This window comes from Macaca mulatta, chromosome 6 (genome assembly GCF_049350105.2).
Source record: "Macaca mulatta isolate MMU2019108-1 chromosome 6, T2T-MMU8v2.0, whole genome shotgun sequence".
In the NCBI taxonomy this organism is placed as follows: Eukaryota; Metazoa; Chordata; class Mammalia; order Primates; family Cercopithecidae; genus Macaca; species Macaca mulatta.
Genome location: NC_133411.1, coordinates 62,142,954 through 62,167,309, shown reverse-complemented (window position 1 = coordinate 62,167,309; position 24,356 = coordinate 62,142,954).

The following is a 24,356-nucleotide window of genomic DNA, read 5'->3' as shown; positions in this document are numbered from 1 at the left end:
AGCAGAGTTTTTCCATGAGGGCTCTACCACTGCAGCAAACTTCTGCCTGGACATCCAGGTGTTTCCGTACATCCTCTGAAATACAGATGGAGGTTCCCAAACCTCAATTCTTGACTTCTGTGCATGCACAGGCCCAACACCTCGTGTAAGCCACCAAGGCTTGGGGCTTGTACCTTCTGAAGCAATGGCCTGAGCTGTGTGTTGGCCCCTTTTAGCCATGGCTGGAGCTGAAGCAGCTGGGATTTAGGACACCATATCCCAGGCTGCATAGAGCAAGGGGACCCTGGGCCTAGCCCATGAAACCATTTTTCCCTTTTAGGCCTCCAGGCCTGTGATGGGAGGGGCTGCCATAAAAGTCTCTGACATGCCTTGGAGACATTTTTATTGTCTTGGTGATTAACATTTGGCTTCTGGTTACTTATGCAAATTTCTGCAGCCAGCTTGAATGTCTCACCAAAAACTGGGGTTTTCTTTTCTACTGCATTGTCAGGCTGCAGTTTTCCAAACTTTTCTGCTCTGCTTCTTTTTGAATGCTTTGCTGCTTAGAAATTTCTTCTGCCAAATACCCTAAATCATCCTTCTCAAGTTCAAAGTTCTACAGATCTCTAGGGCACGGGCAAAATGCCACCAGTCTCTTTGCATAGCAAGGGTGGCATTTACTCCAGTTCTCAACAAGTTCCTCATCTCCATCTGAGACCACCTCAGCCTGGATTTATTGTCCATATCACTGTCAGCATTTTGGTCAAAGCCATTCAACAAGTTTCTAGGAAGTTCCAAGCTTTCCAATATTTTCCTGTCTTTGAGCCCTCCAAACAGTTCCAACCTTTGCCTGTTACCCAGTTCCAAAGTTGCTTCCACATTTTCAGGTATCTTTACTGCAGCGCCCCACTACCCAGTACCAATTTACTGTATTAGTCTGTTCTCATGCTGCTAATAAAGACATACCTGAGACTGGGCAATTTATTAAGAAACAGAGGTTTAATGGACTCACAGTTCCATATGGCTGGGAAGGCCACACAATCATGGTGGAAGGTGAAGGAGGAGCAAAGTCACAACTTACATGGAAGCAGACAAACAGAACATTTTCAGGGTAACTCCCCTTTACAAAACCATCAGATCTCATGAGACTCATTCACTATCATGAGAACAGCGTGGGATTCAATGCTGAATTCCCATGATTCAATTACCATCCACCAAGTCCCTCCAGACATTTGGGAATTATGGGAGCTACAATTCAAGATGAGATTTGGGTGGGGACACAGCCAAACCATATGAAGACTTAAATGTAAAACACAAAGCTATAGTATGTTCATTACAGCATTATTCACATTAGCAGTTATTGTTTATAGTAACTCTGGAAGATAACCTAGGCAATACCATTCAAGACATAGGAACAGGCAACGAATTCATGACGAAGCACCAAAAGCAATTGAAATAAAAGGAAAAATTGACAAACGGGTCTAATTCAACTAAAGAGCTTCTGCAAAGCAAAATAAACTATCAACAGAGTAAACAGAAAATCTACAGAATGGGAGAAAATTTTTGCAAACTATACATCTGACAAAGGTCTAATATCCAGCATCTATAAGGAATTTAAATTTACAAGAAAAAACAGCAACCCCATGAAAAAGTGGGCAAAGGACATGAACAGACACTTCCCAAAAGAAGACATACACATGGCCAACAATCATGAAAAAAAAAAGCACAATATCACTGATCTTTAGAGAAATGCAAATCAAACCCACAATGAGATACTATCTCACACCAGTCAGAATGACTATTATTAAAAAGTCATACAATAGCAGATACTAGCAGGGTTGTGGAGAAAAAGGAATGCTTATGTACTGTTGGTGGGAGTGTAAGTTAGTTCAGCTATCGTGGAAGATGGTGTGGTGATTCTTCAAAGACCTAAACACAGAAATACCATTCAACCCAGCAATCCCATTACTGGGTATACACCCAGAGGAATATAAATCATTCTATTATAAAGACATGCATGTGTATGTTCATTACAGCATTATTCCCATTAGCAATTATTGTTTATAGTAACTTCCTTGTCATCATTATGCCTTTCCATCTTGTTGGCTCTTTTGTTCAATGCCAATTTTTCAACACTCAAATAATACTATAAGCTTCTTTGTATCTTTAAGTATCCGGTCAAATTTTCCACAGATAAATTCTTGGAAGTGAGAATATCCAGGTTAGAAGGGTTTGCATGTTTTAAAAGGTTCAGATAGATTTCCAATTCACCCTCCAGAAAACAACTGATTAATTTATATCTTTCATAGGAATGTAGGAGATTGCTCTGTATTTCCACATGGACACCTTGGCAACACTGAGCATTATCTTTGATTTTGTATCTTTAACAGGAAATAAATGGTAACACATTTGAAGTCTGCAGTGAAAGAATAAACAGTTCTCTATTTTGGACAATTGTATGTCTTTACTTGTATAATAGCAGTCTTTCTCATTTTCCCACTTTGCTATTAGTGAATATTTATGCTTATAATACTCTCTAAATGCAAACATTTGAGTGCTTTCGTTAGGCTATGTTTCTGACAGAAACCATTTTTTGTGATTTCTCTTACACCCCTATAGCATCTATACAATTTTTCTCATAAATGAGAAAACAAAAGCTTTAAAGAGTTAATTAACTTAATCAGGATGACTAAATTATTGTAGAAGATACTACTAGTACTATCCCTAAATCACCTAGTCCATCTAGCACTGCCATCCTCCAGGGTCTAAGATTGTTTGTGACTAACAACTCAATTTTCCATCCTTCTCTGGAAAATTATCCCCAAAGGGAGCTCAAATGCCAAGATGGCCAATAGCCAGTGACTGACTTGTGAAAAGGGACACCCCAACCCTGGTAAATTAAAAACTTCAGCTGAATTAAAGTTAAATGAATGTAATTGAACAATGAATGATTCTCAAATTGGGCAGCCCCCAGAATCACAGCAGATTCACAGAGACTCCAGTGCAGCCGTGTGGTGGAAGAAGATTTACAGACAAAAAAAAGGGAGAAATGATGTACAGAAATGAGTAGCGAGGTACAGAAACAGCTGGATTGGTTACAGGTTGACGTTTGCCTTATTTGAACACAGTTTGAACACTTAGCGGTCTATGAGTGGTTGAAGCATGGCCACTGGGATTGGCCAAGACTCAGTTATGGTTACGGGTGCATACTCCTAAGTTTGGTTTTCCATCTTGTCTGACTGTTAAGGTAGGTTACAGTTCATCCACAAGGACTCAAATGTAGAAGTACAGACTCCTTCTCAGGCCGTATTTAGTTTGCGTTAACAGTTCCCCCTTTTTGGTCATTTTCTCAATTTTGAGAGATTGACGGAAACTTTAGTCATTGATGTTACTATCATTTCGTAAATGTACTTATACGGTCTTGAAACCCATTGGGGAACAGTAGAACAGTGGGTATTGCAAGGAGGGAACAGGGACTGAGTAGAGAGGGTACCTCCTTATATTGGAATGGCCTGTAGACAGGAAAAAAACAAAGTCTTGTCTGTTCTAGGATTTATGTGTTTCCTTAAAGTCTTGGATTATGCCACATTTAGCATGAGTGACTCCATTTTAGTTTGGTCTGTTGGGGCCTAGTCCATGAGCTCAGTCAAAAATAATGGCTGTCCATAATTTTGTTTTTTAAAAAAATGCCCCCTTTTTGGCCAGGTTCTTACTTAGGCAACAGTGTGACCAAAACTTAGGGCCTTAGTACCACTCTCAGCTATCACCATTTTGGGTTTCCAGGCTTGGCATGTCATTCACAGGTTACGTTGTCCTCATGGTCACACATTTCTTTCAACTTTTGTCATTCCAGTTGAAGACAGAGCATTTGACATTCTAGAGATTGCTGCATGCAAACATTTAAAACCTTTGAGAGAATACAGTGCACTGGGGAGACTATTATTATGACTGTGAGGAGGATAATATCAAGAGTTTGCAATATGCTCCTTACCCAGGGTCCCCATAAACCAAACCACCTAGAAGTAAATAGATTAAAGAATAAGCTAAAGAGTCTACTTACTTGACTAAGTGGTCTTTTCATTAATCCCCTACAACTGAAGTTTTATAATCTACATTTCTCCATAGGCCACAAGTGTCAGCAGCTGCACAGGTACTTTTCTGTTTAGCTAATCCTATTATTTAACACAACTTTCACAAGAGAGTTTAAAGTCTATTGTGTAATGATAGCCTTTAAAGTAGAAATTGCTATAGAGCCTATTAAGAGGGAGATATTTTAAATTATTGCCTCTTTTATTCTAAATCATGGAAAAAGGACCTAACAAATGATGTCCTTCTAGAAGAGTGAAGGACTCCTGGCAATATTCTCTTTAATCCATGATGTAGGTTAACATGAGTTTTGACTGATTATGAGGCAACATATGCACTATTAAAGTTTCTTACCTATATTGGGCCTTCATCTTTTATCTATTAAAGGTTATTCACATATAAGGCTGGCTGCAAAATCCTTCACAAATAAAGGTACACCCTATAAGTGCATATAATAGACCCTCTTTTCACTTCTGTTGTTCATAGAGGCATAAGAAATGAAAAAAAAAATCAAGAGTTTCATGATAGTAGAGAAGTCTTGATCTGTGATTCTGGGAAAACCGTTCACATTAAGGATGCCATCTTCTTCTGGGAAGAAACTGTCCTGGTTAGCTTTACCTTCAGGGTTACAATAAGTGTACAGTTCCAAGAGTGTGGAGGGACCCTTCTCAGTTGTGAGATTATGAACCCAAAGTTTAAGGTCCCAAAGTTTTGCTGTAGTGTGAATGGCAAGGACGGTCTTTTTCTGATGTTCTCTTTGGGTGTCCAAATCTTTGGGCATCTGATGTCCAATCTTTGGGTTCTAGATTGTGAAGAGGTTGTCCTCAGTGAACCATGAAAAGCTTTCTTTACTCAGTGAAAATACACTGTGGCTTAATAATCTACTGTTATAACATCAGCCCTCTTACATGGGAAAGCTTTTATATAACCAGAAAACATGCACTGAAAATGGCAATTGAATAAAATTCCTTTATAAATGTTTAAATGGCCCATCAAGTAGCCAAATGTACCTGAAACTTTGATTGTCTTCCCATGAATGTGGAACCAAACATTGGCTTTCAACTATTTCTGCAATTTATAAATCACCACATCAATATATTCAGTTTGGATCATTTTATCTTTTCCATGACAAGTCATGGAATGCAGAACCTTTAATAACAAAAGCTTTAAGGACTCAGGAAGGACAAGACAGCCATCCCGGTTCTTCATGAGTCCATGTTTAACACTGAATGAATACCAGTTGTTTCACCAATTTAGGTGCATAGCACTGATAACGAATGGATTATCATAGGTAATTTGACTTAGACTATGGAGTTCATTCAAATTGTATATCCAGTATTGGCTGATTTAGCATGATAATTGGGCTAAGTATTTTCTTGGTATTTACTTAATTTTTGTTCTACTTAAGTTGGCAGTTTTATAAATCAGTCAGTCTTTTTATTAAGGTTTCAGGAATTCTTATCCAGACCAATTCTTGGGGAATTCATGGGGAATTCTTACCCATGATATAATTTTAAAGTTATTAGAAACTTTTATTCAAGAGCGCTTTTCAGGGTTCTTTCCATCCTTTCATGAGCCTCTTACAAGACACCGTGTTCTACGATTTTGCATGCTTATGAAGTTTTTAGAAACTGCATTAGCATTAAGCACTTAAGTGTGGAAATGAGTTTAAATAATGACAGTTAAAAACACAATTGATAGGCCGGGCGTGGTGGCTCAAGCCTGTAATCCCAGCACTTTGGGAGGCCGAGACGGGTGGATCACGAGGTCAGGAGATGGAGACCATCCTGGCTAACACAGTGAAACCCCGTCTCTACTAAAAAATACAAAAAAACTAGCCGGGCGAGGTGGCGGGCGCCTGTAGTCCCAGCTACTCGGGAGGCTGAGGCAGGAGAATGGCCTGAACCCGGGAGGCGGAGCTTGCAGTGAGCTGAGATCCGGCCACTGCACTCCAGCAAGGGGGACAGAGTGAGACTCCGTCTCAAAAAAAAAAAAAAAAAAAAAAAAAACACAATTGACAAGGAAATGTTGTTATCTCTGTGGTCTACAATAACTTAACATTATAACTTTAATTATGATTGATATCATATACTCAGACATAGAATTTTGGAAATCCCAAATATTTTGGAAAATACATTAATATCATTCACTAAAATATAACCTGAAGATTAAACATTATTTTTATTTTGATAACGCTTCCCACGATTTTTATACCAAATAAGCCAAATGTCACTGTTGTATTAGTGCATTATTGATGTCAATCCCAAGTCTTAATAAAACTTTACAGACAAATGTATTCAATCTTAGTTTGACCATAAAGTAAGAATTTTATAAACCTTTTATAACCCTTTACTATTTTTGTTAAAGAACAGATTAGTACTCTAAGAAAAACCTGTTGTGCTTTTATTTTGATGTTCAATTTATGGAAAAACCGAATAATACCGCTTTAAATTTAGTCAGTATTTTCACACGTAGAGTTTTTTGCAAGGTTAATTTTTATAAACCTTCTGCAACTTGTTTAAACCTTTAGCTTTATTTAATTTAAAACAATCCTTTAACTGTTTAATCTAGGCATAAAGTTCAAATTCCCATTACTTCTAATAATCTTTTACCAAAAGTATATTCTACTTTCCTTACACACCTTGCATGCAAACCGCTTTTTTCAATAGTCTCAAATACATGTTATACTGTTAACCCTTAGTGACTTTTACCTTTGCTGAAAAGCCTGGTTAGCAAGTGATTTTAATTATGTACCAATGTGGAACCTAGGACCCAGACAGAAATGCAGATAAGGTCTGACTCTTTCCAGCATCTAACTCCACGTGTCACAGGCTTTACATAGCTGTTAAGCAGGCAAGTTTTACAGTTAAGAGTCCTAGCAGCATTTTATGAAGCATTTAGGAGGCCTAATCACCTTTAAGTTATACATTTCTTGGATAAATGCCTTTCATAAATTATTTCACAACCTATGCAGACAATCTTTGATATGCTTGGACTTTCTGACTTGTCCTAAACATCCCTCTTTTTAAACAACCAGTCATTTTACTTTAGGACAAGAATTTACCATACAAGATACTTTCTTATATAAAATCTCTTTTCTTTACAACCTACTTTGCATAGCTAGGGGTGCAAAGCTAATTCCACATGTCCTCAGGCCTTATCTAGAATCTATTATATCCAAGGTAAGTAAATTGAACAATTTTCAAAAGTCAAAAAGCTGATTATGACCTCAAAGCATTTAGTAAACTTAATATCTGACCTGCATAATTTGGACCAAATATTTTAATTTTGCCAATAATCTTTAAAGCTGTTTTCATTTCCCAAAGATTAGTAAAGTTATGTAAACTAAAAGACATTACAGTTTTTATTTTTCTTTCAAAATATTTGATTTAAGCACTTTTTTTTGTTTAAGCCAATTAATTAGAGCTCTTTAGATAAACATCACACGCACAACACATATATAACTACACAGACAGAAGATTACTACAGTAGTTGTAAGAGTTTTCATTTGCCAGTTTTTAAGTTTCTTAATTGGTTATGGGCTTTATGGTGGAGTCCTTAGAAGAACAGGGCCAGAAAAGGGTTTCTAATGCCTCCTGTTTTTCCCAAGAAGTCCAGGCCATTAGAGCTTGAATACCACTTTTAATTAAGCTGACTTTTAACCATAATCATATCCTTTTAAAGTCCTTTTAAAATTTCTTAATACCTGACTTTAGCCAAGCCAAATGGCCAATATTTCTGGCTTTTGAACTTTACCAAAGTTAACCACCGAGGTGCTTCGAGAAAGAAAAATTTAAGACAGTCCATAGAAGAGAAGAGAATCAACAATTTCATGCAAATATCAAATCAGAAAGGACTCATTTCCTAAGCCAGGAATCAATCCCAGACAGCCACTGTGAAAGGACAAAACCTTAGCTACTGCGCTATAACACAGGGCAGTCTCCATTTCCCTTCCCAGAAGAAGTCGAGAGTAGTCATTTTGAGCTTGCAAAGACTTTTAACTACTCAAGATAGTTTTTAGAGCTAACTATGACATGAACCCTAAAATTCCTGTTCCCTGGAAAACAGAGGCCAAGAGAAAGTACTGCCATGTGGTTACAAGGTCAAGCTCCCAAGGGTATAAAACAAGATGGAGATCCCATCCAGTTTTTTGTTTGTTTCAGGGACCTGCAGCCAAGTTTGTTACTGACCAGCTTGCTGGACCATCTTGAACAGTGAGCTTATGGGGTCCTAAGCCCAGGTTTTATCCTGAGGTACCCCTCAACACAGAAAAATAAATTCATAGCACAAAATACACCAGATTCACTACAGCTTAAGACTAGCCTCAGAATTCTTTTTTGCATTAATCAAAACTTTACAGAGGAGAATAAACAGTGGTTTTTACCATTCATTCAACTGGTTTGCTCAGAGAGGGGGAAGACAGAAATCTGAATGGTAAGAATTTTTTTTTTTTTTTTTTTTTTTTGCTAGTATGCTCGGCTGTAGCCCTGGGGGCCAGTTCACAAGACAAAAGATCAGATCTGTTCCTGGACCCAGTCCTATTTCTGTCACGACTTCCAAACCCAGTTTGGATTAGAAATTTGCTGAAAGAAATTCTGAGAGCTCAAAACACAAATCCATGGAGCTCCAAAATATGAGCGGGACCTTACCCATGATCCCCAGTCGCTCTGAGAGATCAATGGACACAAGTGGGTCCTGCAGGTACCTTGTGTGTTCACTCAGTGCTCCTGGGGGTCACTAGAAGCTCTACTTTGGATCCCGCTTCTGATGCCGTCTGATAAAAGAAAAACTTCAGCTGAATTAATTTTAAAGGCATTTAATTGAGCAATGAACAATTCACGAAACCAGCAGCCCCCAGAATCACAGCAGATTCACAGAGACTCCAACACAACCACGTGGTGGAAGAAGATTTACAGGAGAAAACGGGAAATGATGTACACAAATCAGCAGTGAGGTACAAAACAAAACAGGTGGATTGGTTACAGGTTGGTGTTTGCCTTGTTGGAACACAGTTAGAACACTTAGCGGTCTATGAGTGGTTGAAGAATGGCAGCTGGGATAAGCCAAAACTCAGTTATTGTTACAGCCACATACTCCTAAGTTCGGTTTTCGATCTTGTCTGACTATTAAGCTAGGTTACAGTTCATCTACAAGACTCAAATATAGAAGTATGGAGTCCTTCTCAGGCCATATTTAGTTTGCTTTGACACCCCCAAAGTGGTACCATGTTTGCCCCTAATCTTTCATTAAGATTAGACTGGGGCTAGACTTCAGCTTGTGAAAATAAATTAAATTTGGCCTAAAGTTGCCTTTATATCTTGAGAGTCCCTAAATGGCAAAGTGCAATCTAACTTACAAACTGTAACCTAGCTTAAGAGTATATTCTTGGAACAAATAGCTGTGTCTCAGCCAATCACCAGAGCTGAGCTTCAGCCAATCATAGGCTGCCAACTGATCAAACCATGTACATATAAGGCCTTATCACACCATGCTCAAATAAGGCAAACCCACAGCTGGCTGTAATCAATCAAGCTGTTTCTGTATGTCACTTTCTTTCTCTGTCTATAAATACTACCTGTCCAAGTTGCTGGGTGAAGCTCTCTGAACTTCTGATTCTGAGTGCTACCCAATTCATGAAGTAGTTTTTTGCTCAAATAAACTTGGCTAAATGTTTTTATTTTTTTTGTTTTTTTGAGACAGGGTCTCTCTCTGTTGCCCAGGCTGGAGTGCAGTGGTGGGATTATGGCTCACTACAACCTCAAACTCCTGGACTCAAGCAATCCTCCCACCTCAGCCTCCAGAGTAGCTGGGACTACAGGCATGCACTACCACGGCTGGCTAATTTTTGTGTTTTTGTATTGATAAGGTTTTGCTATGTTGCCCAGGCCGGCTTCTGACTCCTGGGCCCAAACAATCCTACTGCTTTGCCTCCCAGAGTGCTGGGACTACAGGTATAAGTCACTGTGCCTGGCCCTTACATTTAACTTGTCTGAAGTTTGGTTTTATTTTTTCCTCACCTTTAACTTCTATAGGACTTGAAGTGTTTGTTTTTGTGGTTTTTTGTTTGTTTGTTTTGTTTTTGTAGCTAACTGAACCTTTACCTTTGCCTAGTTTATTCTCCTGTCCTGTCCTGCTTCCCTCACTTCTCTAGGTTTTACTAGAGAGGAATTTCTCAATAAGTCACTTGTATAAGAATCTTTCTCTCATCCAATGCTCCTAGGAAACCCAACCTAAGACAGCTGGTAAGTGGGAATTCATATTTAAACCCTTGCCATCTGACTCTATATGCAAGCAAAGGACTCTACCCTATCCCTATCAAAGACACCAGCTCAAACATCAAGATAACAAACACTTTCTCCTAGTTTACCATTTTTCTTTTAACTTTATGATATTTGTCATAAAGAAGTATTAAATGTATGTAGATAAATTTATTGATCTTTTCCATTGTGACTTCTGTTTTTGATGTCATGGCTATTCATCCTGAGTTTTAAACTGCATGTTATTCTAGTTCTTTTCTGGTTTTGTTTATTTACATTCATTTTTTAAATTCATGCGTTCAGTGGGATACTTATGTCAGTCATTCTAACACCATTTTAAAAATCCATTAACTCACTAATTTGAAATGCTGCATTTATCACACTTATATATGCACTCTAGAGCTTGATTTTAGGGTTATTATTCTTTTATGCTGATTTCTATAGTACAGTGCTAGTTAAAACATTGTAAAGTTCCTTTCTATTGAAATTTTATGGGATATTCCTCTCCATTTTTATTTCAGATAAACTTAAGAGCTGCACACTTAACATATGTGTACTTTTTGTATGTATATTATACTTCAATAAACATTTTACAAAAAGTACCTTAGGCAATTTATATGGAATTTCACTGTTTCATTTCTAAACAGTGGCTTATAAAACAATTTAGAGAGAATTGTCATCTTACAATACTGAATCATTTCTTCATTTTATTTTATTTTATTTTTAGAGACAGGGTCTAGCTCTGTCATCCAGGCTGGAGTACAGTGGTACAATCATGGCTCACTGCAGCCTGGAACTTCTGGGCTCAAGCAATTCTCTCACCTTAGCCTCCCAAGTATCTGGGATTACAGGTAGGCACCACTACACTGGCTAATTTTTTTGTTTACTTGTAGAGACAGGGTCTCGCTATGTTGCCCAGGCTGATCTCAAACTCCTGGCCTCAAGCAATGCTCCCATCCTGGCCTCCTAAAGCACTGAGATTACAGGCATGAGCCAACAAACCTGGCCTTGAATAATTTCTTAAAAGCACATGCTATCTCTCCATTTATTCAAGTATATTTATGATTCTCAGTAAAGTTGCAATTTGCATATGCTTCAAATACCTTAAATTTATTCTTAGATTTCATTATGATTTATATTATTGGAAATATTATTTTTAAATGTTTATTGCTAAAATTTAGAAGAGTTATTGACTTGTTTTTGTGAGACTTTATCTGAAATTTTCTGGTGTATACATTTGTTTTCTTGTTATCTGTAACAAATTTCAAGTAATAGAATACCCAGCTGAAAGTTACATAAATTTGAATTTATTATCTCACTTAATAAAAGTGTTCAGAAGTAGGTAGTTTCACAGCCAGTTAAGTAGTTCAACAATGTGATCAAGAACCTGGAATTAGGTCAGGAGCAGTGACTCATGCCTATAATCCCAGCACTTCGGGAGTTTGAGATCAGCCTGGAGAACAAAGTGAGACCCTGTCTCTACAAAAATAGAAAAAAATTAGCCAGGCATGGTGGTGTGCGCCTGTAGTCCCAGCTACTCTGGAGGTTGAGGTAGGAGGATACCTTAAGCCTGGGAGGTCAAGGCTGCAATAAGCTGTGATCACACTACTGCACTCCAGCCTGTGTGACAGAATAAGACCTTGTCCCAAATAATAATAATAATAATAATAATAATAATAATAATTTAAAAAGAAAAAGAAGAACCTAGAATTAGGTCTTTTTGCTCTACCATCTTCAGATTGTTATCCGTGTGGTCTCTCATGATGTCAAGACAGCTGCAGAAGCTTATGCATGTCCCAAAGTGAATAGAAACTGTGGGAACTTGTGCATTTAAGGAAGAAAAAAACTTTTCAAGAAGCCATCCTCATACTTTCACTGAAATTTCAACAGCCAGAATTTGATTGTATATCCAAACCTTAGATACAGGAGGGGCTGAGAAAGTATATGCAGTCGTCCCTCTGTATCTGTGGGGGATTGGTTCCAGGACTTCCTGTGGATCCTCAAATCCACAGATGCTCAAGTCCCTGATATTAAATGATATAGTATTTGCATATAACCTATGCAAATCCTCCTGTATACTTTAGGTCATCTCTGGATTACTTACAATACCTAATACAATATAAATGCTATGTGAATAGTTATCCTTTATTGTCTAGGAAGTAATGACAAGAAAAAAGTCTGTGCATGTTCAGTACAGATGACTTTTTTTATTTTTTTGAGATGGAGTCACACCCTGTCACTCAGGCTGGAGGGCAATGGGGTGATCTCGGTTCACTGCAACCTCCGCTTCCCAGGTTCAAGTGATTCTCCTGCCTCAGCCTCCTGAGTAGCTGGGATTACAGGCACATGCCACCATGCCTGGCTAATTTTTTGCATCTTTAGTAGAGACGGAGTTTCACCATGTTGGCCAGGCTGGTCTTGAACTCCTGACCTCGTGATCCACCCGCCTTGGCCTCCTAAAGTGCTGGGACTACAGGCGTGAACCACCGTACCGGGCCCAGATGACTTTTTTCTGAATATTTTTTATTAGAGTTGGTTGAATCCTTAAATGTGGAACCCACAGATACAGAATCCATGGATACAGAGGGCCAATTGCATCTGGCACTTTCAGTCCCCATTCATTATGGAAATGACCTCTGACAGTTAGGTAGACACAGAGGGCCGTAGCTACTGTGAAGGTAAAAAGCAAAGGCTATTACATGACCTATCTCTGTGTCTGTATTTGTAGAATGAAAGTTTCCTAAGAGTGGGCACCTGGATGGCTGAAAGCCAGCCCATGGGGCACAGTGCCAGGGGCCTACAAGCCCATGCAAATAATTTTTACTTTAATTTATCTTAAAATTGGAGGAAAAATAATAATGAGAGTATGATAATAAGTCATGTTTGGCTTATATCTATTTTTATCCCAATGCAGTTGTAAAATGTAATTTTAAATATTTTTTTTTGCGAGGAAGGGCCCCCCTCCAGGGTGTCTATGGACTCCTAAAGTTATAATGTAGCTCTGCTAACACAAATTTTGATTATATTATAAAATTATTGTCTTAGGAAGTCAATAAAGGACACTTTGGAGGGAGAAGGGTATAAAGATATTTTGATAGTAGAAAGAAATATAAGGAAAGAGTCATGTGAGATGAGATGCTTTTTTCAGAAACACAGACCAAGCCAGAATATTCTATTGGGGAGATGTGAAAACCGAAGGACGAGCGAGATGATACGGGGAACCTAGAGGGTGGGAAATAATGGAAATGTAGGAAGATGAGCCAAAAAAGGAAGGGAAAAGAAGGGATGAAAATGAGAATGGGCAAAAACGATTAAATATAAATAATTTCTGTCTGTCAGCAATAACCTTGGTTGCAAGTTTGACAAGGACATTTTAGCTGGGGGCTATGACTGCTATTCTAGGATCCCAACATTTTTCCCACTTTTGAAAAAAGCTCTCAGGCCCGTGCTTTCAGAAATGAGTCTGCCACCAACATCTGGGTTAGATTGTTTTGTATTGTTAAGTCACTGTGTCCTGTGTCCTTATTAAAATGTCAGGGTCAACATGTGGTAAATTAAAGAAGAAAGAAAGAAAAAAAAGAAATCCCACCAGATTAGAGATTTCTACCCCTGCTTTTGTTATTCCCAGTAGCATCTGGTTACTCAAAATAAAGCAAAAGAAAAATGTCTTAAGACTTCACTCATTTTAATTTTAGAATGTGTGCGGCAGCTGTGGGAAGCACAGGACATTGGAAGAAGACCTGGACTGTGGCAGACCCAGCTTCCTCTGCTGCATCACCTTGAACAGGCTTCTTGATTCTGTAACTGGACATAGAGTTTGAATAGATAATCTCTAGGGTCCCTTCTAGCTACAAAATTTTACTAATTTGGGGGTGGGGCCATGCAGCAAAAGGGTAGTTTTGGAGGATTAAACCAAAACCAAGACAGTTGTAGCTCTGAAAATGCTAGAACCTCCGCAACGCACAGCAGTTCCTTTAGCATTGCCCTGTTGCAGGCTGCCCTCCATTGAGACCAGCCTATGAAATCAAGTGATACTGTGTCCACCAGCAGCACTGGAAAATGGCTGGATGTGGTGAGTATCTGGTGTCCTAGCCTTCCCATTCAGTACAAAAAGCAGCATGTGCAGCAGGTGAGGAGTTATTCTGCCCCAGCTGCGGCAATTGAGTCTTAGGAAAAACAAAGCTCCAGCATTAGGTTCTCTGCCCATGCATAGCTTATCAAAAGTTCTCTGCTGCATCAATCCATCCAAAAAGAGATATCAGACTTGAGCTCCTGTGTCCTAATTTTACTCTTTAAAAATCGATGGTTCTTCTGGAAATGGATAGTGGTGATGGTTGTAGAACACTGAATATACTTAATGCCACTGACTTATACACTTAAAAATGATTATAGTAACAAAAAATCAATGACTTAAAAATCAATGATTCATTCTTTTTTTTTTTTTTAAACTTTCTCCGTTCATTTACTATCAAAATATGTGGTGCTTTATTGCATGTTTTTCTAAGAAGCTGGGTTGACCGTATCTCCCAGGAGTATTAAAAAATGCAATGCAGGGGCCAGGTACGGTGGCTCACGCCTGTAATCCCAGCACTTTGGGAGGCTGAGGCAGGTGGATTGCTTGAGGCCAGGAGCTCGAGACCAGCCTGGTCAACATGGCTAAATCCCTTCTCTACTAAAATTACAAAAATTACCCAGACGTGGTGGTGTGCACCTATAATCCCAGCTACTTGGGAGGCTATGGCAGAAGACTTGCTGGAGCCTAGTGGGTGGAGGCTGCCTTGAACTGAGATCATGCCACTGCACTCCAGCTTGGGCAACAGAGCAAGACTATGTCTCAGTAATAATAATAATAATAATAATAATAAAATTTAAAATTATTTAAAAATGCAATGTGGGTATATCTTTTGCCTTCATATTAGGCAATAATGCTTTTGACAATGACTACTCTGTGTGGCAGTGAGATACTGGCAAAGAATTCTCTCATAGCACTGATGTTACAGCAATCTCCATGTTTTAATTTGCAGGCATTTTAGAACATTCGTCCCCAGGCTTCTTTGCTCTATGTTACATGCACTGCCCACTGAGCCTGATAGTCTGCCCCAGTCTACAAAATACTTTTTTTTACTTTTCCCAGTCTTCAAAATGGAAACCAAATTTTAGTCTGCGTTACCTTTATTTCACTCTGTTGTTTGTTTACTTTGCTGTGAAGAAGACCTTTAGTTTAACATAGCCCCACGGGTCTATTTTTGCTTTGGTTGCTTGTGCTTTTGAGGTCTTAACACAAAAAATCTTTGACCAGAACACTGTTCTGGAGCATTTCTCAGATATTTTCTTCTTAAAGTTTCATAGTTTCAGGTCTTAGATTTAAGTCTTTAACCCACGTTGATTTGATTTTTTGTGTATGGTGAAAGATCAAAGTCTAGTTTCAGTCTTCTGCACATAATTATACAGTTTTCCCAGTGCCATTTATTGAAGAAACTGTCCTTTATCCATTGTATGTTCTTGGTACATTTGTTGAAATCAGTGGAGTGCAAATACATGGACTTATTTCTTGGTTCCTTAACCTGCTTTATTGATGTGTGCATCTATTTTCATGTCAATACTGTGATGTTTTGGTTACTATAGCTCGGTGGCATATTCTGAAGTCAGGTTCTGTGATGCCTGCAGCTTTGTTCTTTTTGCCCAATATTGTTTTGGTTATTTACGATCATTTTTGGCTCCATACTAATTTCAGGATTATTTTTTCTATTTCTGTGAAAACGGTTGTTAGTATTTTGGTAGGGATTGCATTGAATTTGTAAATTCCTTTGGGTAATATGGTCATTTTAACAGTATTAATACTCCAATCTATGAGCATGGGATGTCTTTCCATTTGTTTGTGTCCTCTTCAATTTATTTTATCAATGTTTTATAGTTTTTATTCCTTCCTCTTTTGCAATTTGGATGCCTTTTATTTCTTTATCTTACCTGATTGCTGTGGCTAGGACTTCCAGTATCATGTTGAATATGAGTGGTAAAAATAGTCATCCTTGTCTTATACTAGTTCTTAGAGGAAAGACTTTCGGCTTTTCCCCATTGAGTATGATGCTAGCTGTAAGTTTGTCATATATGGCCCTTATTATGCTGATTTATATTCCATCTATGCTTAATTTGTTGACAGTTTTCATAATGAAAGGATGTTAAATTTTATCAAGTGATTTTTCTGCACCTATTGACATGATCATATGGTTTTGTCCTTCATTCTGTTGATGTAATGTATCACATTTATAGATTTGCATATGTTGAACCACCCTTGCATCCCTGTAATAAATCCCTCTTAATCATTGTATAATATCTTTTTGATGTGTTGGTGTATTCAGTTTGCTAGAATTTATTAAGGATTTTTGCATCTATGTTCATCAGGAATATTGGCCTGCAATTTTCTTTTTATTGTTGTGTCTTTGTATAGTTTAGGTATTAGGATAATGCTAGCCTCATACAATGAGTTAAAAAAACTTTTCCTCTTCAATTTTTGGAATAGCTTGAGGAGAATTCATGTTAGTTATTTTTTATAAGTTTAATAGAATTCTTGAGTGAATCCATCTCATTCTGGGCTTTTCTTTTTTTTGCAAGATTTTTTATTGCTAGTTCAATCTCATTACTCATTACTGATTTGTTTATATTTTCTACTTCCTCTGGTTCAATTTTGATAGGTTGCATGTGTCCAGAAATTTATCCATGTCCTGGTTTTACAATTTGTACAGAATAGTTGTTCATAATAGTCTCTCATGATCATTTGTATTTCTGTGGTATCAATTATAATGTCTTCTTTATCATTTCTGATTGCATTTTTTTATCTTCTTTCTTTCTTCTTCGTTAGTCTAGCTAGCGGTTTATTGATTTTGCTCATTTTTAAAAAAACTTTTCATTTTGTAGATTCTCTGTGATGATTTTTTAGTCTCTATTTCATTTACTCTTGCTCTGATCTTTCTTATTTCCTTCTAGTAATTTAGAATTTGGTTTGTTGTTGCTTTTCTAGTTCTTGGGGTGTAGCATTACATTGTTTATTTTAAATCTTTCTGCTTTATTGATGTAGGCATTTATTGCTATAAACTTCTCTCCAGGGCTATTTTTGCAGCATTCTGTAGGTTTTGGTATGCTGTATTTCCATTTTCATTTCTTTCAAAAAATTTTTAAGTTTCTTTTTAATTTTCTCTTTAACCCAATAGATGTTCAGAAGCATGTTATTTAATTTCCATGTGTTTGTACAGTTTCCAAAGTTCTTCTTGTTATTAATTTCTAGTTCTAATCCATTATAGTCTTAAAAGATATTTGATATGATTTTGATTTTTAAAAATTTGTTAGGACTTGTTTTGTGTCCTAACATATGGTCTATACTGGAGAATGTTCCACGTGCTGATGAGAAGAATATGTATTCTGCAGCTGTTGGATGAAATGTCATGTAAACGTCTGCCAGGTCTATAGTGCAGAGTAACTCTGATGTGTCTTTGTAGATTTCCTGTCTAGATGATCTGTCCACTGCTGAAAGTGGGCTGTTGAAATCCCCAGGTTTTATTATATTGGGATCTGTCTTTCTTTAGCTATGATAATATTTATTATCATATATATTTACAATTATATATCCTCTTGCTGAATTGATCTCTTTATCATTATATAATTACCTTTTTTTTGTCACTTTTTGTTTTTTGACTTAAAGTCTAGTTTTTCTGATATAAATATAGCTAATCCTGCATGCATTTTGTTTGTGTGGTATATTTTTTCCAACCCTTCACTTTCAGTCTCTGTGTGTCTTTACAAATGAAGTGAATTTCCTGTAGGCAGCTATAGTTGGTTTAAAAAAAAAATTCAGCCAGTCTGTTTCTTTTAACTAGGAAATTTAAACTGTTTACATTCAAGGTTGTTATAGATAGGTGAGGACTTACTCCTGTTATTTTGTTAATTGTTTTCTGATTGTTTTGTATATCCTCCATTCTTTTCTTCTCATTTTGTTGTTTTCCTTTATGATTTGGTAGTTTTTTGTCATGAGAGTATTTGACTCTTTTCTCTTTCTCATTTGTGTATCTGCAATACCAGTGATTTCTATACTTTGGTGGGTTTCTATGATGGTAGATGTCATCCTTTCACCTCCAGATGTAGAACTCCCTTAAGCATTTCTTGTAAGTCTGGCCTAGTGGCAATGAATTCCCTCCGTCTTTGCTTGCATGGGAAAGAATGTTTCACCTTCAGTTTTGAAAGATGGCTTTGTTGGGAATAGTATTCTTGCTTGACAGTAATTTTTCTTTTAGCACTTTGAATATATTATCTCATTCTCCTCTAGCCTATAAGGCTTCTACTGAGAAATCCACAGTTACTCTGATACAGATAGTCATATTTTTGATTTGATGCTTTTTTATTAATGTTTTTAAAGTTCTCTTTTTGTCTTTGCTTTTGACTATTTGACTATAATATGACTTGGGGAAGGCCTTTTGGGATTGAATCCATTTGGAGATTTTAGAGCTTCCAGTATCTGGATGTCTATATCTCTTGCAAGACTTGGGATGTTTTCAGCAATTGTTTCATCAAATAGATTTTCTATGCCTTTGCCCATGTCTTCTCCTTCTGGAACTACCAAAATTCAAATATTTAAATGCTTTATGGTATGTCAAAAGCTTTCCTCACTCTTATTCTTTTTTTTTCTTTTCTTCTTCTTTTTTTTTTTTTTTGGCTGACTATGCTATTTCAAAAGACCTGCCTCCAAGTTCAGAAATTTCTTCTGCCTGAGCTAGCCTATTGTTGGGAGTTCTCAATTGTATTTTTTATTTTATTCATTGAATTCTTCAGTTTCAGAAATTCTTTTTGATTCTGTTTAATATCTGTCTTTTTGTTGAATTTCTCATTCAAATCATGAATTGTTTTTCTGATTTTGTTGTGTTGTTTATCTGTGTTTTCTTTTATCTCATTTAATTTCTTTAATATTATTATTTGAATTCTTTTCCAGGCATGTCATAGATTTTCTTTTTGCTGTTATCTGTTACTGGAGAATAATTGTGTTCCTTTGAAGGTGCTATGTTTCCTTGCTTTTTAACATGTCTTGGGTCTTTACATTAATATCTGCAACTTTGGTATAATAGTCACTTCTTCTGATTTTATGGATTGGCTTTTGTAGGGAATGACTTTTTCCTATAGATTTATCTACAGTGTTACTTGGGTAGGGTGGTTTGGATTTGATTCTGAATAGATGCAGTAGTGTATTCTCCACATGATTTCTTCAGCTGTAATCAGCATCAGCATGGTATCTGAGAGTTCCTCAGATACTGGCTTATCCAGTGGTTGTTAGTGGAGGCTGTGGCAAGGCTTTGCTGAGAATGGGGATGTCAGGTGGGCTGTGCAGACAGGTAGGTCTTCAGCCCCCTTGGTGGCATATGTGGTTCAGTGGTGTCAATAGCAGTGGCAGGCCAACCTTTGGGCCCCGGAACAGTGCACATGGATACCAGCAGTGGTAACAGTGGACTACATGGGCCCATCTCCAGGCCCCCAAGTTGTTTAGGCAGGTAGGTGCTGGCAGCAGCAGTGGCAGGCTGAGTGGCTGAGTCCAAGGACCCTGGGAGACATGTGTGGGCATCAGTGGCAGGTGGCATGGGTTCTTTCTTATGCCCTTAGATTGTTCATATGTGTGTTGGTAGCAGTGGGCATGGCAGGGGGATCCCCAGGCCCCTGGACACTGCACATTGGTGCAGGTAAGTGGGGGCGGGTTGATCCCCAGGCCTCTCGATAACATGCGTGGACACTGGCAGTGGTGGTGGTGGGTGCAGAAGAAATGTCCTTAGGCCCCTGGATGGTGAGTGTGGACAACAATGGGAGCAGGCAGTATGGATCGATCCCCAAGCCCCAAGACAATGTGTGCAGGCACTGGAAGCAGTGGCAGCGAGCAGGGCATGCCTGTCATCCGGTCCCCCCTAACGTTGTGCATGGGTGCTGGCTGCTGTGGCCAGGGTGGATCAATTCCCAGGCCTCCGGACAGAGTGCATGCGTGCCAGTGGTGCAAAGGGTGCATGGGTGCAAGTAGGATAGGTCAGTCCTCAGGCCACTGACAACGTATGTGGGCACCACTGGTGGAGGTTACAGGTAGAGCAGGTCTGTCCTCCGACTCCCAGTGGTGCTTGTGGGTACTGGTTGTGGTGGGTTAGGTAAGTCCTGTGTCTGTTACTGTGACACTTGTCACTCTGTACTTTATATGTCCATTGTGCAACTGTGCACCCAAAAAGCACAGAAGTATTGAGAGGCCAGGATCTGGGTTTGATTTCACCTGTGAGTTCTCAGAAGGCATATTTCATAGAAAGTGTTAAATAAGTGTTTTGTGTTAAGTCCCAATTCTATTATGCCATCCCTGACTACTCTGATTTATTCTTTTTTTTTTTTTTCTCCTGAAATTCCCTATCAGTCACTTGGTTTTTAATCATACACTTTCTCTTAACTCTTTTATTCTTTTAGATTGAATATATTTGAAATTTTAAATGCATAATCTTATTTTATAAGCAAGACAATATATATTTTCTCCAGAAATCTTATACCTGTCCACAATATCAGACCCGGGACTTCAGGACATGCTCTATGTTTATGGAATTAATGGTTGGTGCTGTACTATGAGACCGTGACTCCATCAGCTAAAAGGACGTGGAACACTGCTACCATTCTATGTGATTTAAGCTAGGGGGCGTACTTTTTTTTTTTTTTTTTTTTTTTTTTTTTTTTTTCAAATTTCAGGGTTTAGCAGTGTGACCCTCTAGCCCCATCAGTCTGGGCAGTGGAAGTGTTATCATACTAATGATGTTCTTGAGGTGGGAGTGGAAGTTTTTTTCATTAGCAGAACTCAAAAGACTTTCAGCTCTAAGTAGAAAAAAGACATTATCAGAAGTTCTGGGTTTTCCTTTGTGTAGGAAGGTAGAATACATCTCACTTTTCAGGCTTATCATGATTCCTAGCACTGCCCTGACCAAAAGTCCCAGCAGCTTTTGGGTATCTGGGAGGCCATTAAAAAGTTGATCAGTCTGATGAGGCAGCTGGATGTCTGTTCCATCCAAGTGCTAGACTATTTATGCTAATTAAAAACAGAAACCTATAAACTGACCCCAGCTGTACTGCTTCTAACGACTTCAAGCTGGGCTCTCAAGTATTTTGCTATTTTTAAAGTCAGTTGTTTTTCCATGCCTGCATTTTGTTTTGCCATAACACATATGCAACAAGAATTTTTCCATAAGCTTTAAAAATAGAAGAAATATACCTTTAAGCTAGTTCTCTTAAAAAAAAAAAAAAAAAAGACTGTGGTGACAACTTCAGTCTATGAGATTTTTAGTTAGTCCCTCTCATTATGTCTCAAGTCTTTTTTTTCTGCTAAAAATTCTGGGGTTAGAGATATGGTCAAGATGTTTAATCAAAGTGAATGGAATTAGGAAGTAAGCCATCCCTGTTTTTCCTAGGATTGTATTATTTAGGCTTAGCTTGCTGTGCTTTTAAAGACACCTTGGTTCTAAAACATACAGGATATCAGAAACTAGAATTTAATATGGAAACAACCATCCTATGATAAAACAAACTAGGTTTGCTATACACCAATCAAGGGCTTGGGGAGAAATCAGAACTTCGAGTGGGTGGAAGCAATGAATATGGAGTACCATTTCCTAGTCCAACTCAAGAAAACTAGGCCACGAGTGTTTGATACCAAGAAGCTGATTGTTACTTAAACCCTACCTTCCTGGAGAACTTAGAAAAGTAGTATGTTTTAATTGCAGACAATTTGGAAGATACTAACAAGCTTAAATTTTTTTAAATTAAGAATCACACCCAAATATAACCATCATGTTTATGTTGTCAGTTCGAAGTACCAGTCCCTTTTAAAGGTTTTTCACAGAAAACTGTGCAATAGAGATGGAGACTATCTTAGCAGATCTAAGCAGAATGGAGATTGGGCAGGAAGGTTTCAGGGTCCATGAACTATGTGATAGTGACTCTTCTACAATCCATGGACTCTTTGGAGCAGGTCCTGATAGTGACCCAATGGTGGGGCCATCTCACATGCAGACCTGCCTCAATAGCCTTGTGCTCTAATTCCATACCTTGCAAATCTGGGGCCCTGCATTTTGGCATCTTATGGCAGACAAATGATGCTAGTAGGAGATAGTAGAAATCCCAGCTCTTCCTTGTCTCTACCTTCTCCAGACCAGGCAATACTTTGGCAGTGAGTCCTACCAAACTCAGTATAAGCATCTAAGATGCCAAAGAAAAACAGCACCGACTTTCCATTCAGTGGTCATTCACTGTCCATTCAGCCAACACCCCAGCCATTGGCCAGACCCAAGGGCCTCCTACAGGCCTGATGCATGTAAAGCTGAGATAGAATCTACAGCAGACAGAAGAAATCGTGATTCCACATGAGGTATGTTGGGAAGGGCAAATGACGGTTTTACTACATCTGAAGGACAAACTAACACTAAGAGATGTCACCATGATGTGGCCCCAACCTCCCTTAGGAAGGAGAAAGGGAGCAGAGCATGTCAGAATCTATACAGTTACAGAATGAGACCACTGGAGCGCCTCACCCACAATACCTTTACTCTGATAAAGAGTGACTGAGAAGTTCTTCCACTAGTTGCTCCAGTAGAATTCTACTCCCAATGACTGAGGCATAGGTGGGGAGGAGTGAAAAGTAGGCAGAGTTATGTTGGTGGTGGGGTGTGTGTGTGGTGGGGGGGAGGCTCTAAATAATAGCAGGGCTTTAGAAGTAGGGTAGAGCAGTGGCTAACACATTCCTTGCCCCTTCTAGGAGGCAAGTAGCTAGAAATGGTAACCTTAGAAATTCAGCCTAAAGACTCCTGACATTCCCCAGGTGTCCCCATTCCCTAGCTCAAGACAAGACTCCTTAGTCATCAGTGATGCTGAAGACACAAGTAAGTTGCATGAACAAGTAGCTCAGATGTCTATGACTGCAGCATAGCCTCCTTCCTCTTAACCTGCATCTAAAGCTTCCTGAGGATTGTCTATGGCTAGTTGACCAAAGAAGAAAAAAAATTAGAAAATTCTGCATGATTTGCCACCAACACCCAAAAGTAGTGGACTGCAGCACTACAGCCCTATCCCAGGGTGGCTCTGAAAGATAGTATTTAAAGAAAATCTTCCTCCCAGTGGGCAGAAGTTTGAGCAGTATGTCTGGTTGCCCATTTCATCCAGAAAAAGGGATGGCTAGAGGTCCACATTCATCATGAGCAATAACTAATGGTTTAGGTGCATAGTCAGGGACTGAAAAGGAACACAATTAGAAAATTTCTGACAAAAGAGGTCTGGGAGGGTAGTATGTGACTAAACAGCATTCACACAGAGTGTGAAGATATTTCTGTCTCATGTCAATGCTCCCTGAAAAGCAAGCTCAGAAAAAGAGTATTTTAATAATCAGGTGGACAAGCTGACCTGTTCTGTGGGTGTCAGTCAGTCTTTTCCATCAGCCATTCTTTGCCTTGCCCAGTGAGTGCTGACTCATGATAGGAATGAAGTTTCTGTATGGGCTCATAACATGACTTTTCTTCTACCAAGGCTGATCCAGCTATAGCTGCTGTTGAATGCTCAATCTCCCAATGGCAAAGTCCAACAGTGAACCCCTGATATGGCACCATTCCTAGGCCAGGTGTGGAGATGGAGAGAACCAGCTAGCCACCTGGTGGCAGATTGATTACACTGGACCACTTCCATTATAGAAGTGGCAGCTATTTGTTCCCAGTGGAATAGATACTCACCCTGGATAGGGATTTGCCTTCCCTGCCTACAATGCTTTTATCAAAACTGCCATCTGTAGACTTATGAAATGCCTTACTCACCTTCATGGTATTCAACACGGCATTGCTTCTGACCAAGAAATTTGTTTTATAGCACATAATGTATGCTAATATGCTCATGGTCTTGGAATTCATTGGTCTTATCATGTTTCCCATCATCCTGAAGCAAGTGGCCTGAAAGAATGATTGAATGGCCACTGAAGACTCGGTTATGGCACTAGCTGCATGGCAG